The sequence below is a fragment of the Bufo bufo genome, chromosome 5 (assembly GCF_905171765.1).
Source record: "Bufo bufo chromosome 5, aBufBuf1.1, whole genome shotgun sequence".
Classification (NCBI taxonomy): Eukaryota; Metazoa; Chordata; class Amphibia; order Anura; family Bufonidae; genus Bufo; species Bufo bufo.
In genome coordinates, this window is record NC_053393.1 from 114,653,883 (window position 1) to 114,670,472 (window position 16,590).

Here is a 16,590-nt window from a genome sequence, read left to right on the forward strand (position 1 = left end):
TGAAAGTAGCCTTAACTGTGTATCTGACAGGTACATATGCCGCACATGCATGCATGGCGGACATCCTTATTTTACGCATTATTGCACACGGTGCAGATGGAGATCTGATTGAACTCAATGCCTCTCTTGTGCATCATGCTAAAGAGATTATTTCCACCTGAATTTAAACATTGCCAAGTTAAAAAAAACTTTTTAAAGATGTGCTATATCAGTATCTGGGAAAGTTGGGTCAGAACTAATCTAAGCACAGGGATGCTCATCCTGCTCGTCCTGACTCCTGAAGGATGAAACCCATTAGGACTGCTGGAAGGCTGAGAGGCACTGCAACCTATCCTGGATTTCTACCTGAAAATGAAAAGAACTCAGGTAGATTTAGACTTTAATAGGGGGTAAGTGCTCTTTAAGATCGTCTAGTGCAATGAGAGGCAGTGCAAACTATATGGCTTTATAACAAAAGGAGAATAATTCCAGATTTTTACCCTTTTTAGGGGGTACTTGCTCTTTAAGATCATCTAGTGCAATGAGAGGCAGTGCAAGCTAGAAGGCTTTTTAACAAAAATGAGAATAATTCGAGGAGATTTTTAGGGGTGAATGCTCTTAAAGATCATCTAGTTCTGCTTGTGCCAGATGAGTGAAGCTGAGAAGTATCAGTCATGGCCCAGACTGCATTAGCTGCAATCTGAACTTCCACAGTGCTTTCCCTGGAATGCAGGGGAGGTGCTGGCTGCAGAGCAGAACTCAGTGCACCCTACTAGGACAGTATTACCCCCCCAAAAAAATCCTCCAGCCCTGTGCCTCAGAAAAGCCTGTCCCTGGCAGGAAATGACCTTCCCCATAACCATAAAACGATGATTTCAGCTGGTGAAGGTCCTAGTGGTCCCAGGGGATTGCAGGGGGGTTGCTGTGTGAGAAGGAGCACAAGTGGCCATCAGCTGTGATCACACCCTCTGTACCTTCCCCAGCCAGCACCTCCCTCCCACTCTTCTTATAGAGCTCCCCTCTCCATATCTCAGGTTACTTGTGTGCAGACCTGCAGCTACAGAAGACGCATCCATCCAGCCCCACAGCTTGGATTGGGCAGCCTGTCCTGACATAGCAGAGTGCGCTGAGTGCTGCTGCGGGACGTGTTTCAACAGATGGTTGGGGTTAGAGTGTGTCATCACTGCTGGAGTGGGGATTAGAGCAGAGCTGGAGCTGTGTGGTCTTCTGCGAGTGGAGGGGAGACACCACCAGAGCTTCTTCAGGTAAAGTCCAACGTCTTCTAGTCACTTAGTGCTGCAGGAGGCTGGGGGGGTCACTGTCTGCTTAGGAGCCCCAGGGAAGGATATGCAGGGAGGCTCAGTTTACCTGCTTCTTATTTGTGAGCTCGGCCACTCAAGGGTTAAAGAAGAACTTTTACTTTATTGTATTTGTCACCAGTTCTTCTTCAGTCACTTGTTGGAGGAAGAAGCTGCTTCTTGATTGCAGGGCTTTGGGGAACTTTTCTACACAGTAAATGTAACCAAAAATGTGTAATAGTAATGTAAATACTTAATACACAGTAAATGTAACCAAGAATGTGTAATAGTAATGTAAATACTTAATACACAGTAAATGTAACCAAAAATGTATAATAGCAATGTAAATACTTAATACACAGTAAATATAACCAAGAATATGTAATAGTAATGTAAATACTTAATGGACAGTGAATGCAGCAAATAAGGTGATAATGTAATAACAATAATGTGCTTATAATTTAATAATGTAAATATTTAATAAGATGTAGTAATGTAAAAAAATATATATATAAACAGAAAATCCCAGATGTGGTTATGTGACTTTCCTTTGTCACTTATTCAGCTGCTTCTATGTGCATCCTAATACAGCTCTGAGTTAATGAAGTGTGTAAATCGGCAGTCCCATGTAAAACCACCCATTGAGCTGGGCCTAATGACAATTGCAGTGCTGCTATATCCAGATGCAGATAGATGTAGCAGAGCTGTTTGTGCACCATGATGACTGAATTATAATAATGTAGCAGGTTAACCTGCAGTCCTGTGTAAAAGTGTAGTATCACATTGACTGCCTCATTATGGTAACTCTACTACATCTAGAGAGTTACAGCTGTAGAAGGGCTTGACTTGTTTGAGCTTTGCAATAGCTGAGTTAAGATAATATAGCAGGTTTATCTGCAGTCCTATGTAAAAACCTCCCATTGTGATGTCAAATTGAGTTTAGCTGAATGACCGAGGTAGGTTTGGTGAAGACGGATAGATGTAGCAGAGGGGACATTATAATAACTGAGTTAAGAGACTGTAATTAGACCCTATGTAAAATATCTGTCTATCTATTCTAATGGGCTTTAATGGACTGGTTCTAGTAGTGTACACTATATGGCTTTACTGTAAGGGTTAAATAGAGGAAATAGTTGGTGTTTAGATGTTACACTTCATTAGTACAGTATTATGTCCCAGACCACAAATGATCAGATACAAGAGGCAGTCATTATGTGTTTATTTGCTTTCCTGTAAAGTGTAAATTCTGGCTTACAATGTCTCATATCTACTTCCTAATTTCATCCCAGTCCCCGGGCTTCTCATATCCTGGCTTGCTGTGTAGACAGATATGCTTTGATGGCAGTGAATTGTATGTAGGGTGACATTGCTACCTGGTGTCTTTCATATGAAGGCTGAGTATTGTGTATGCCGGCTGGCTGAAGTCTGCTAAACAAGAGCTACTTCTCTCAGGGGACTCTGCTACCAAATCCCCAAGGTTTCATTATTCAGAAATAACATTGTGCAAATAAATGGACTGTGACATCTCACCTAAGCCGTGCAGGTAATTCAGCTTTATTATTTATGCCTGTCACTGGATCTACCTGCATGGGTTCCTCTTGGTGTGTCGGGGCTTGTTTCTCTACGGCTTAGGGGCTGCTTTTGATTGAAGGGCAAGGGAAGATGAGAAATGTTATCAGAGGTGACAAATGAATACAAAGCTCTCACCCTGTTAGGCTGGCCTTATAATTCCTACATGCAAAACTAAATATTCTTGATTTGTCATGTTTAAAGGAATTTCCCATATGCCCAAATGTGGTCGAATTGAAAGAAATGTCACTAATGCCAGGGCTTAGTTGGGCGGTAGGTCATGTAGACAACGTTAGCACTGTACAATATAATAAATGGCACAGTCATACTGTTCTCACAAATGTTCTGAATTGATGCATGAGACACTAAGGCATCACCTTAAAGGGGTTGGCTCATCATGGACAATGGGGGCATATCGCTAGGATATGCCCCCATTGACTTTTACACCTATATCGAGAACGGAGCCCCACAAGTGAAGGAGGGCACACCGCGCATGCGCAGCCACCGTCCATTCGCTTTCTATGGGGCCGGCTAAAATAGCCGAGCGCTGGCTAGGCTATTTCCGTCAACCCCATAGAAACGAATGGGAGGGGTGCCGCGCATGCGCGATACGTTCCCATTCACTTCTATGGGGAGCCGGCTTGGTGGTGGCCGGACCGGATTCCTCCAGCCACCACCTTGCGGGGCTCTGTTCTCAATATAGGTGTGGGACCCGCACCTATAAGACAACGGGGGCATATCCTAGCGATATGCCCCCATTGTCTATGATGAGACAGCACCTTTAAGGCTGTGATGGCTAACCTCCAGCACTCCAGCTGTGGTAAAACTACAACTCCCAAGACGCACACTTGCTTGGCTGTTCTCAGAACTCCATCTAAATGAATAGAGCATGCTGGGAGTGGTAGTTTCACATCACAGCCTTAAGGGGTTTATGACATTTGGACTACACAAAACAGGAATGAGGTCTGTTGTGTGACATCCTTTGTACATCATGAGACATTTTTGGGAGAGTATGTTCTATGACTGAGATAGACCTTAAGTATTTGTTCATAGATTTCATATACCATTTCTAATCTGTGAGACATAGTATAAATTCCCCCCTCCCCCCCATAACAAGTTCTGATGCTGACCCTTGAATTCTGCAGTTAAAATCTTTCTATAGGAGCTTGGAAAATTTAGGGTATAAGCAGTTGCTGGCTTGTGCAGTTAGACTAGATGTATATAAAGAATATGATTAAACTTTTATAAGCTGTAGACCTTAAAGTTAGTATTTCTTTAAAGACTTGAAAGGGGTACTAAAACTAAAGACAGCAAATTGGAAAAGTTAGAAATGTGGGCAATATAACATATACATATGTATGAAATGTTCCTGGAGGTGACCACACGTGGAGATAAAATAGTGATCATGGGGAGCAGACATTTTTGGGAAGTAATTGTATGGACTGTCAGCATATATTGTTGGCTTACAGAGAGCAATAGATTGTAATATAGAAAATGACTGTACTATTACACTTTAAAGAGGACCTGTCACCACAAAATGCAGTGAAGTCTGCAGGCACCATGTTATAGAGCTTGAGGAGCTGAGCAGGTTGATATATAGGTTTGTGGGAAAAGATTCAGCAAAACTTGTAATCTATACATTTAAATTTCAGCTGTTTCTGAGCACTGTTGTACACGGGACTGCCTTATCTGTGACTGCAGGGGCAGGCTGGGAACTGGAAGTGGCCATGGAAAAAATACAAAAAGTGGCCCCGTTTTGTAGTTGGGTCAAAATTGATGGAAGGCAGGGCCAGCAATACCATATTGTGGCACATTATACCACAGTCCATCAAAAAATTCTGCTGCCAACAGCACTAAATACATCACCAAACACTTTTACTGGCCAGCCATTAGGAGGGCTCAGGTGGCCCCCTGGGCACTGGCCCACCGGGACACTTTTCTATAAGGTCTATGGCCAATCCGCCCTTGAGTGACTGATGGCTATCTATGTATACAGACTTACACAGCGAATGCTATCACTCACTGATAAGGTGGGCCCTGTGTAGAACTGAGCTCAGAAAGAGCAGAGATCAAATGTATAAATTACACGTTTTGCAGATATTTTCCCACAAATCTATATATCAATCTGCTCAGCTCCTCCTGCTCTATAGTATGCTGCTTGCAAGTTGTTCTATATATTGTGGTGACAGAAAAATGTACCCAATAACTATGTTATTGAATCGTTTTTGGGTTATTCATTTTAAGCCAATAGTCATAAAACTATATTATCTCCTTTTACTAGATAGCAGAGAAGCAGGGGCATACATAAAGGAGACGAGAACTCACATGCTCACCAACACTTGTTCATATGCCCCCTCTACCCATTCTTTGTAGAAGAGAGGATTGATGAACACCCCATTGGGTTTTCCTGCTTTATTCGGTCATGGTGGAAAGTCTGTGGAAAAACAGACCTGCTCGTGTTCTCTCTTCCCATTGCGGGATGAGGGAAACCTGGCCGGTGGTTTCATGCCAATGCCAACTTTATCTAATAAATACTGCAAAAGAAACGCCTTATAGACAGTACACCCCATATTTTACCCATACACTGGTCCATGTAGAAGTTTTTTCACCGATTGCACTCATAGTCTATGTCTACAACCCAGCCTGTACAGCTCTCTGCTCACAAAAGCCAGGTTAGGATGCTTGCCAACATGAATGATTTTGATTGATATGTGGTTTTGTCAATGAATTAAAATCCACCTGATACATTTGCAGACAAATATTTAAAGTCTTATTAAAACAGTAGTGAAGTAGATGTTCATACCATAGCATTGCAATGATAAGTCCCAGACCACAAGGGAATGCCATATCCTTATCCACTGATTGAAATGAGTTTGTGTTAAGGTAATTAGAAGCTTAGATTACTCCAGCCTATTCATCTCCAGTGTATAGATAACGAAGCTCTTTACTGTATATTAGCCATTTTCCAGTTTTTTTTTACATGGCTGCTGACTTGTAATGCTGTGGTTGTTTTCATGTACAGCTTGAAGAACACCTCCATCCATACCTGGAAGCTAGAGTTACAGTGTCAGCTATGCGCAGAGCATTGTCTCAAGGTTTCTGGTATTTCAATTCGTGATATCGCATTATTAGTGGTTAAGTCTCTGTCAATCTTACTTAGAAAAAAACATATTTGGTTTCAGATAGCATTCTGTAGTCTCGCTGGGATTGACATAGAAGCGAAGTAACACATGACAGCAAAATTTAGATTAGCACGTGAAGTATGAGATGACGCGGTTGGCATTTTAATACGCGATTACACTTTCCTGGAGGAAATATGTGTGTGCTATACTTGCAATGATTAAAATGGTTTACCATTTAACAATGTGTCCTATTAGTCATGCATGCCATAAGCCCCTGTGTGAAACCTCCCTTTATTAATTAGAGTGAAGAGCAGAGGTAAAGTCATAAAACCATGAAGCAGAGCCATTAGAGGGCATCTGTCGGCAGATTTCTACCGATGAAACTGGCTGACCTGTTCCATGTGCACTTGGCAGCGGAAGGCATCTGTGTTGGCCCCATGTTCCAAAATTTCCCCACTGAGGGACAATAAAGGGATTTTCTTCAACTTCTTATGTGCCCACATTGCTGAGAAAAATGAAGATTATATGATATAATATATGCCCTTACACCTAGAGCTTCTGCTCTCTTTGCAACTGCAGTGTGGGCACATATGAACATGGGACCAACACAGATGTCTTCAGCTGCCAAGTGCACATGCAACCAGTCAGCCGATAGAAAACTGCTGACAGATGCCCTTTCATTTGTGTTACCACATTCCTCCTGTAGAGGGCACTGCAGAAGAAATGTGAGGTTGCCCACATCTATGCAGGGTTCATCCAGAACCTCTGCAATCAGGGGAACGCCTTCATTTAGAGAAGAGGTTCTTTAAGATGATAATCAAGGATTTGGGAGAAATACTGCAGCACTCGATGTCTTCAATTCAATTCCTAATTTATTCACCAAGAATGTGACGTTTCGACTAAGATGAGTTTTTTTTTTAAAGCAGAGTGACCGGGCTGAAAAAGACTCATTCTTGGTGAATAAATTAGGAATTGCATTGAAGACATCGAGTGCTGCAGTATTTCTCCCAAATCCTTGATTATCAGGGGCCTACTAGGCTAAGGCCTAACACTGCTGGCACCGCCACTTTATGGACTGACCAATTTGGACCTAACGGTAGTGCTGCTTAGTTTTGGATATTACCAACCCCCCCCCCACATGGTTATTAGGATGGCCAGTTATGTGTTAATTGAGTTGATTGTTTGCAGCCCACTTATCCAATGACGGTCCAAAAGTGAGAAGTTAGGAAATTGTACTGTATGTCGCACGGTTTACACGGATATCATGGACAAGCCTCTACACAACTGTACTGGTTAGTGCTCTCAGAACATTTGGTAGGCCCCAGAAATGTGCTGGTTGCGACATACCAATGTGTAGAAAGCAAGACGTCCTCTTTTAGTTCACGTTGATTGACGCCTACTTGGCAATGGGACAACTGTTGGTATGGGATTTGTCTATTTTTCTTTTTTTAAGGCATATGGTAGATTTTATTAGATTACAAAGTGCCTCTAACCCTGGTCTTGCAGGATAGAATGCAGTTGAGAGCTATGGAATACATAATCTCCCCAGGGCTTATCTGCTTTGTGGTATGTTACTGAAATTCAAAGTGAGGACTTGAAACGCATGGATTATACAAGAATGAACTAATGTGTCTTCTGGTTTATGTGTAACGCGCTGACACTAACATTTGGCTACAGAACCTTCATCATAAAATGCTCACAGTTGGTGCAAACTGAGTTTCCTACACAGTCATGCCACAAGCAGTGTACGAGGATATGAGCATTATATTCTGTGATTATAAGGCGGTAAAACGTAATGTATGTGGATGTTTAGTACCCATTTCCGGCCCGTACATAAGAGCTTCTATATATATATATATATATATAATTTCCAGAAAGTAATATTTTGTACATGGTCACTATTAGGCAGTTTCCCGCAGGTCAACAGGTAAATTTTTTGGGGGAAATTGTTATTAAATCCCAACTTGATGCAATTTTTGTTTATGTTCACACATCGGATTTTGACGGTGCAAAATTCTACTGTGTATACAACATCAGCAGCCGCTTTGCTTTCCGCTGTGGATTTTCATTTTGAATGCTGCCATCCCGCTATCAGTTTAGCTTTATTGAATGGAGCCAAAACACGAGCAGTTTTCTGGGCTGTCCATTCTTGGCACGATCTGGAAAACCGCACTTGAAAAATCCTCAGCCGCATGAACTGCCGTGCGGCCTTCCATTGAAAGTAGTGGTAGACAGTCTCACGTGGTTTTTCAGCTTGGAATCCACACTGAAACCCGTGCTCAAAATCATACCCTCGGTGTACTACCTCTTTGATAGACTTTCAACTTTTACACACTAATCTATGAAAAGAAAAAACAGTTGAATGAATGAATTTATGACTGATTGAATGAATCAACCATGCAGGTGTTTGTTGTAATTGAGTTGCTCATACAATAAAAAAAAAAAGATAAAATGTAATTAATGTGCGCAATTAAATGCATTACATAGAAATGTACTACAATATCAAACAAAAAAGTTCGTGAATGAGAAAGAATTACCAAATCACTTTAGGCAGCATTAAATCCAAAAAGACTATGAGGCACATTTATTAAGACTGACGTTTTAGATGCCGGTCTTAATAAAGCCCCATCGCTGGCGGAGGATCTTCATATCTACCTAACTTTGGCGCATCCAGTGCCGCTTCTAAATGTAAAACAGCTTCCTAGCTGTCTTACATTTAGACCTTTTTCTATGTCTGAAACAGGCGTGGAAAATAGTAAATGAGACGGACCTACCGACCCGTCCCCTTCCCTGCCCACAACACTACAACTTTTTTAGATTTGGCGTGAGCGGGGAGAAGTCGCAGACTGCAGCACAACTAACCGCTGCACCGCAATCTGCGCCTGAAATACGACTAATTTAGGAGTATTTAAGCTTGATAAATGACCCCCCTATATTGCCAGAATAGAAAAAAAGAATCATTACTCACCTTCACAAATCCCATAGCTGCCTTTCCAGTGCTCTCTGTGCCCCTGCCACTCTCTACTTCTTGGTCACGGCTCAAAAAGCAGGAAATACCTGGCAATGCCTACTCAATCGCTGGCCACAGCAGTGACCCTCCTTTTGCTAGTGTTTGACTCAGAAGATATCTCCAAGTATTTCCTTATGTGTTGAACCAAGATCAGAAAGCACAGAGCAAACCAGCAGCAGTGGGGGATCCATGAGGTGAGTAATGCCTCTTAATCTAAAACCATTAGACAACCCCTTTAAGGCTGCACCCACATGCTGTAGATTTTGTTGAAAGTTGTCCTACTTTCTAAAGTACTAAAATTTCCTTTTTTTTTAAAGAAAGCAGTTTTTTTATTTAGTTTTTTTGTTTTTTTCTGTTGACTTCTTCTAGCTGGGTTCAGTCATGACCTAACTTTCAGCAGATATAGTAGCCGCTGTGAAGCTATCGTTTGGTCGTCACCCAAGCTTCATAGAAATGCAAAGCTCCTGATCTCCTTCCCTCTCGCTTGCCTTCCCCTCCCCTCTCTGTAGGTTTTACACCAAATGCAATGTCTGACCTATGGCAGCCTCTGCAATCATTTTTATAGTGATAACGAGTCTTTTATAGGTCTTTAAGGAAGTAATAACCACAGCTATTATGTAAATACCTGAAGATCACTTTCACATGTAGATTCAGGATTGTATGATAATAGACTGAGCTGGATGTAGTTTTCTTTCTTTCAGCCTTAAGCCATCTATATTGCTATGTTAATTACCAAACAAGAAAATAAAGTTTTGGATTTGTTTGGTTACATAAGACTCATTCCATAAGAGTTACCTTGTGTGGATGCTCCTGCTATTAAGCTTTTTGGATGGCTTCCAGTACCCTTGTAAGCATTCAGGCTAGACGAGCTTTCTGACTGTTGCCTAATATGACATCCACTACATAATTCTCTATCAGTGGGACCTCTACTAGCCTGAGAACTATGGATATGTCACGTTGTTTATTGAAACTTATTTCAGAAAATGTAAATTAAAGGGGTTGTCCCGGCAAAAATATTGTACAGTTTTCAAACCAGCACCTGGATCTGAACACTTTTGTAATTGCATGCAATTAAACATTTATTATAGCTAGTTAGTTATTCAACAAAATCTGTATAGCGCCACCTGCTGTTTGTTCTTTTTCTAATTTCAATGTCCTGCTCACTGAGACAGCATACATGCCTAGTTCCTTCCTTCAGCTGCCGCAGAAAGGACACACCCCTGAGGAAGTGCACCCCCTAAGCTGTGTGCTTGAAACAAATCTAGCAGAGCAATGAATGGGGAGAATGAATGGTTCTAGCTTTGTTAGAAAGAGGTTGCCATGTAGTAGATTATGTATCATTTAAATTTTTTACATTATTTATGGGATAACCCCTTTACCAATTATATAATTAAACCAAATATACATTGGTTAATATTGGTATATTTTATCTCATTGGTTGGCATAGTAGTGATTGATATTCTTTGAAATCCTCACTTTTAGACATATTTTAGTCCCCCTTTAATATTTCATAAAGGGCTGACTAAAAGCTACAGATATACGTGTTAAATCTTTGTATAATACTAGATTAAAGGGGTATTCCCCTCTCAGACAATGGGGGCATCTCGCTAGGATATGCCCCCATTGTATGATAGGTGCGGGTCTGACCTCTGGGACCCGCACCTGCACAGAGAACGGGGCCCGCAAAGCCATCCTCCATTCATTTCTATAGTGCGCTCCCATTCAATCCTTTGGGGAGAGAGCTTGACTGTGGCTGGAGCAAGGAAAACCCGGAGTCCTCCAGCCACCAGCTTCCCTGCTTCGTTCTCTGTGTAGGTGCGGGTCCCAGAGGTGGGACCCACACCGATCAGACATGGGGACGTATCCTAGCGATATGTCCCCATTGTCGCAGATGGGAATACCCCTGTAAAGAGAGCTACTCTACACCCTACACCTGGATTCAGATCCAACCACGGACAACATCTGCATGGAGTCTGTATGTTCTCCCTGTGTTTGTGTGAGATTCCTCTGGTTATTCTGGTTTCCTCCTGGATACCAAAAACTACTTATAAGGAACTTAGATTGAGAGCTCAACAAGTAATGATAATGTCTGTAAAGCGTTGTGGAATATGTCAGTGCTTTATAAGTGAGTAAAATTAAAAATTACTCTACACCCATCAGTATTTTATTATATACAGTACTTGTATATGTCTAAAAAAAAATCCACAGTTTTTCCATATAAAAAACAGTGCCTCTAGTGGGCAAATTATGTCTATATGTTTGTGTCTTGAGTTCAGTACCGGGCACTTCTTTCAGTCTGGTATTAATAGAACCAAGTAATGGTTCTGGATTATCATACAATTATAGGACTGAGACCCTCCATGATGACAGTTAAAAAAAAAAAGTTAGCAAAAAATTTGCTAGTGTCACTATCACTTTATCAACCTCTCATAACTGATTGCCTCTCAGTCTTGTGCTCCTAGTGTTGTGAGAGTCCAAATAATTTTAGTTTTGTGCCAAAAACAATATACCTTTCCTTATAATACATTATTTAGATTTCATATTTTGCTAAGTAGAATTCTAAAATATAGAATTAAAGATCCTGGCCGCCTTCTCCCCAGGATTACCATATTCTCTGTGACTATTCACAGCTTTGTAATAGGACAGTGAAGTCATTTTGTCTTCAAGTAGCCGTGTCCAGGAATAGTGCTATCCACATGTTCTCCCTAATGTAACCACCAAACACATAATCCAGTCTAGGGGGCTGAGAAGAAAACAAAGACACTTGTTTGAGATTTATTAAAGGAATTACAGTAAAGCTGTTGTGTGAACTTAAAAGAAATGAAGTAATTGTCCCCCTGTGCAATAAATAAAGCAGTTAAATGGTGCTGCCTCTAGGGAAGTCCAGTGTATTGTCAAAGTATAATTTACTGTTCCAGGTGGTGAACACTCAGGCGAAATATTTATGGTGGATTGGCATTCCTTACATGTGCTTTACTGTTACCAGCGAGTAACACGTGACTTCATTTTATGTCATTGGGGGGGGGGGGGGGGTTCCTTTTTTTTTTTTTAAGGTGTTATAATGTGAAGCTATTTAATCTCAAGTTAGTAGCTACACATGCTAGCAGTTTTGAGGTTGATGAATTGACAAGCCCAGGGGCAGTCTTGTCAGGGGGGATAGAAAATGAGATGACTGTTCTGTCTGCCAGCCCCTTCTGTCTAGTTTCTGCTTAGTGGGTGGCTCTTGTCCATGATCCTTTGGTGTGGTAATCTAAACCACTGAAACCTTTAAAGAATTGAAGGGCAACCCTGTAGTGTTACCCCTATCTTAACAAAAGATATACTTCCAAATAATAGGTAAGATAGAAAATCACTGCATATGTAGGCTAAGATTATATGTAGGAATGAGCGAATCGACTGCGGATGAAACATCCAAAGTCGATTCGCATAAAACTTTATTAGAATACTGTACGGAGCGAGCCCTCCGTACAGTATTAGAATGTATTGGCTCTGATGAGACTTCAAAAATTAATTTCTACTGTAAAAAAAACTTTTACCGAACTCTGGTTTGATTTCGGTAAAAGTTGAGACTTCGGTAAAAGTTTTTTTACAGTAGAAATTAATGTAAGTAGAAATACATTTTTGAAGTTATTACCCAAAGTCTCGCGAGACTTCGCAAAGTAATAACTTCGGCTCATCGGAGCCAATACATTCTAATACTGTACGGAGCTCCTGCTCGGTACAGTATTCTAATGAGGTTTTATGCAAATCGACTTTGGATGTTTCATCCGAAGTCGATTCGCTCATCATGAATTATATGAGTTAGGCTTAGGCTACACAACAATCTTCATCGCAACTCGGAAATGAATGTGATCACAGCTCGATTCACAAGCTTCCATGACCACTTCCCCAGAATTGCAAAAAAAATTCCAACCCTGCTTGATTTTCCTTTTCTTTTAGCGATTCTGGGGTCGTAGTCTCAACAACTTCCGAATCGCTCTAAAACACATCGATCCTTGGTTGCGCAGTGTGTGTTGCAGTCAAGATCAAAGTGTAGCCCCAGCCTAACAGATTGCAGTGACGTTCCCTAATCTATAGAATGGGGGTCCCAAGTGGTCCATTCTTCACATCAAGACCACAATGAGGAGGTGTTTGAACGAAATGATCACAAAATCCACCCTGTCACCACATTCAAAGTCAACGGAGACCATTGGGTACAGCACCTTCTACTGGCCAGTGAATGGGTGATCAGTGTGGACAGGTGAGAAGTTATTTAAATACTCAGTAGTGATACATGAAAAAATGCCTTTCTATAGCGTAACCTGAGTTTATTATGTCATTCTAACAACGTGCATAGAAAATTAGCCTTTTGGTGAAAGTTTCCCTTTGAGAGAAATTACTGAAAATATTCTCCAGAAAAGAATAATTATAAAATATAGGGGTCATTTATCAAACTGGTGTAAAGTACAACTGGCTTTCTGGATTCCTCCCTTCATTTTCCCAAATAGCTGTCCAAAATGAAAGGTGATTGGTTGCTATGGGCATCTAAGCCAGTTCTACTTTACACCAGTTTGATAAATGACCTCCATAATGTTCTGTATATATGACATATGTTTTTTTTGTTTTTTTGTTTTTTTTTACACTGGAACAAAGAACATCAAAGCCATGTTGATTGTAAAAAATATCTGATGCATTTATTAAACCTTTACAGCAAGGTATAGTGACACCTCCACGTGGGAGGTATATGCTTTCAAGGAAAAAGTGTAACCTATAAACATCACTTAAATGTTTAGTTTGGCAGCACTGACTCATGAGGGAGCTGGTCAGATTATAAACAGATTTATATCATTAAAATCCAGACACCTTTTTACACCATAAAACGGTTTATCACTAGGACAGACCCTTTTAATAGTACATATGGATCTTTAGAGAAAAACTTCCCAGACGCTATTGTATTAGAAGTTGTACTTTACTCTACGTTCCTAACACTTAAGTGAATCTAGTATAACTCTTAAAAATGTTTTATTTATTTATTTTTTGTAATTTTTATTTTTAATTTTTCAGGTTAGTTTTAGGTTTCAATAAATATTTTCTAATATGCAATCATTGCTAATTATGAAAAAAACAGCAATAGAAAAAAACTGCAAAGCTGAACAGTGAATGATAAAAAAAATATAACTTGAGCATTTAGTTTCTCCTACTCCTGGCTAAACCTGTTCTCCCAGGGAAAGAGAACCGTCTCGCTAGCGCCACCTTTTGGAACTGGCTTTCTATGAGTCAAAGTCCAACTTTTTAGCCTTAGCTTTTAAGCCTTGGGAGAGGACCAGGCGCTTTCCTCTTATCAGTACAGAGTAGGATTCTGGCTGGCCAAGTGAAATGCCTTGGAAGTAGCTTTGGGGGAGGGAGGACTGGCTCTCCTTAAAGAGACCAGCTGTGTATGCAAACTTAGTGGCTATGCTCCATGGGAAAATAATTTGCAGACAGATATCTCCCAAGGAGGCATCTCACTCAGCCAGCCAGAATCCTACTCGGTACGGACTGATGAGGGGCAAGCATGCCATAACGGCTCTCTGCGGATGGATATTTGGCTTGGCTATTTTTTCTTATGTCCCAAGGGTTGTTAAAAAGTCAGACTTTGATTCATAGGGAGCAACTTCCAAAAAGTGGCATAGCAAGATGGTTCTCTTTCCCTGGGAGATACCTCCTTGTATATTATTTCCCCATAGACCATTGCTACGAAGTCTCCATACACAGCTGGTCTCCTTAAAAAGTTTGTGTCATGAAACAAATTCAACATTTTTCAAACCAGGACCTGTATCTGAATACTTTTGTAATTACATGTAATTAAAAATTTAGTATAGCCACCGAACTATTCAATAAAATGTATCTGTCTAGCGCCACCTGCTGTTTGTTCTTCTCCCTATTTTTTGTCTGTTTCACTGATCGGGTTGAACGTACTCAGTTTAAATCTTCAGCTGCAACCAGCCATATGTTCTGTCAGAGGCTGTGGCAGTTACAGGGCGAGTGTTGCAGCAGAAAGGACTCGCCCCCTGAGCTGCCAGGCTGAAGATAATCTAGCAATGGGAGCAGTGGATGTGGAGATCTCTTGACCCATGTGCAGTATAGGGCTGGTTCCAGCTTTATTAGAATGGGGGGTTGTAGTTTTGCAAGAGCTAGGGGGCCACAGGTTAGGCATTTGTGTACTATATGATGTCAGATTTTTATTTTTACACCAATTAACACACAACCGCTTTAAGGAAAGTCAGTACCCCCCCCCCCCCTATAGTATATGACCAGAGAGGACAGGGGATGACTTTGGTGTTTTTGAATCCCTGTGTCATGCACCACCCCATCAGCACTGGGCAGAACAGTGAGTGTTCCTTTAAATATGTTTAAGACATAAACTCTGATGAAGTCTCATTCTTCTTAAACCTGAAGGATTACCATAAACATATTGTAAACAAAGACCTGGATCTACAGAGCTCGTATTTCTTGTGACTTCTTTGAAAGCTCCTGATTTTATCTTGAGATTACAGTTTGGAGGTGTTGAGAGAGGCCGAAAGGAAACAGCTAGCAAAATATTATTTACTTATTGCATATTTTAAAGTGCAGCTCTTTGTTATGTCATGAAGCGAAAATTGTTCCTCGTCTGAGATAATGTTCTCGAAGGATCCCTTTGAGAGGAGCAACTAATCTACCATCTTTCATAATAATGCATAGTCTTTGGTGTGCTGTTTTGTCGTCCGTGATATATAATTGCACACTTTCAAAGATAGAATAATATCACCCTTCAATATTTTGTGAATTGAAATCTGCTGAACACAATCAGTTGCACGGCCTAAAATTTGTATGTGTCCGATTCCGTTTTCTGTATCTCACATTGTTCTTCATAATTCAATCAACTATTTAAAGGGGTATTCCAATCAGTTGGATCCTTCTATTTATGTCTAAGTGATGATAATCTGTCCGGGTCATGTGATGGACACAGAGGTAGAGGATTGATTAGGCCGGGTTCACATCTGCGTTGGGAACTCTGGCACTGTAATCTGGTCACTGTATCTGGTGTACATGCCGGTTTTCAGTCGGACAAAAAAGTTACATGCAACATTTTTTGTCCAGGCGAAAGTCGGCATATACTGTATGGCGGAAAGCGGACGGATTACCGCAGGATCCCATTACAGTGAATGGTTATCCGGCAGTGCAAGTTCGTATCCAGCTATGCCGAATATGGTGATTCCCGGCAGTCTGTTCCTCTGCCGGAGTTCACAGCAAAGATGTGAACCCTATCTTATAATATCAGGATAAAAGACAGCACTACTGTTAGGTCCTATTTGGCCAATCCATGAAGTGGCGGCACCAGCAGTGTCAGTCCCTAGCCCAGCGGGCCCCTGGTAAGCAGGAAATACAAAGAGAATACCACGGCACTCAATGTCTTCAATGCAATTTCAGAATTTATTCACCAATAACAAAGACATTGAGTGCCACGGTAAAACCTACCTTATGGTTACTGTAGATTTATGAGAGCTCTTTCTTGTAACGAGCTGATTGTCCATCAAATGACCAGGAAAGGCTTGTATCTCCTGGAAGTAAACAATGATTGGACTACATCAAGCAGAGATCTTGTTTACTAGAA

At 41.0% G+C, this 16,590-nt stretch overlaps 1 protein-coding gene across 2 annotated transcripts in view; it reads left to right on the forward strand.

Annotated features, from left to right (window-relative positions):
* The first annotated feature begins 885 nt into the window (after window positions 1-885).
* Window positions 886-16,590, forward strand: part of SULF1 (sulfatase 1) — a 113,875-nt gene continuing 98,170 nt past the window's right edge. The window contains exon 1 of one of the 2 annotated variants that reach the window (XM_040431223.1): window positions 886-1,244. The gene's annotated coding sequence lies outside the window, so the exon portion shown is untranslated. The remainder of the gene's footprint in view (window positions 1,245-16,590) is intronic. The other variant, XM_040431224.1, reaches the window with a different exon arrangement.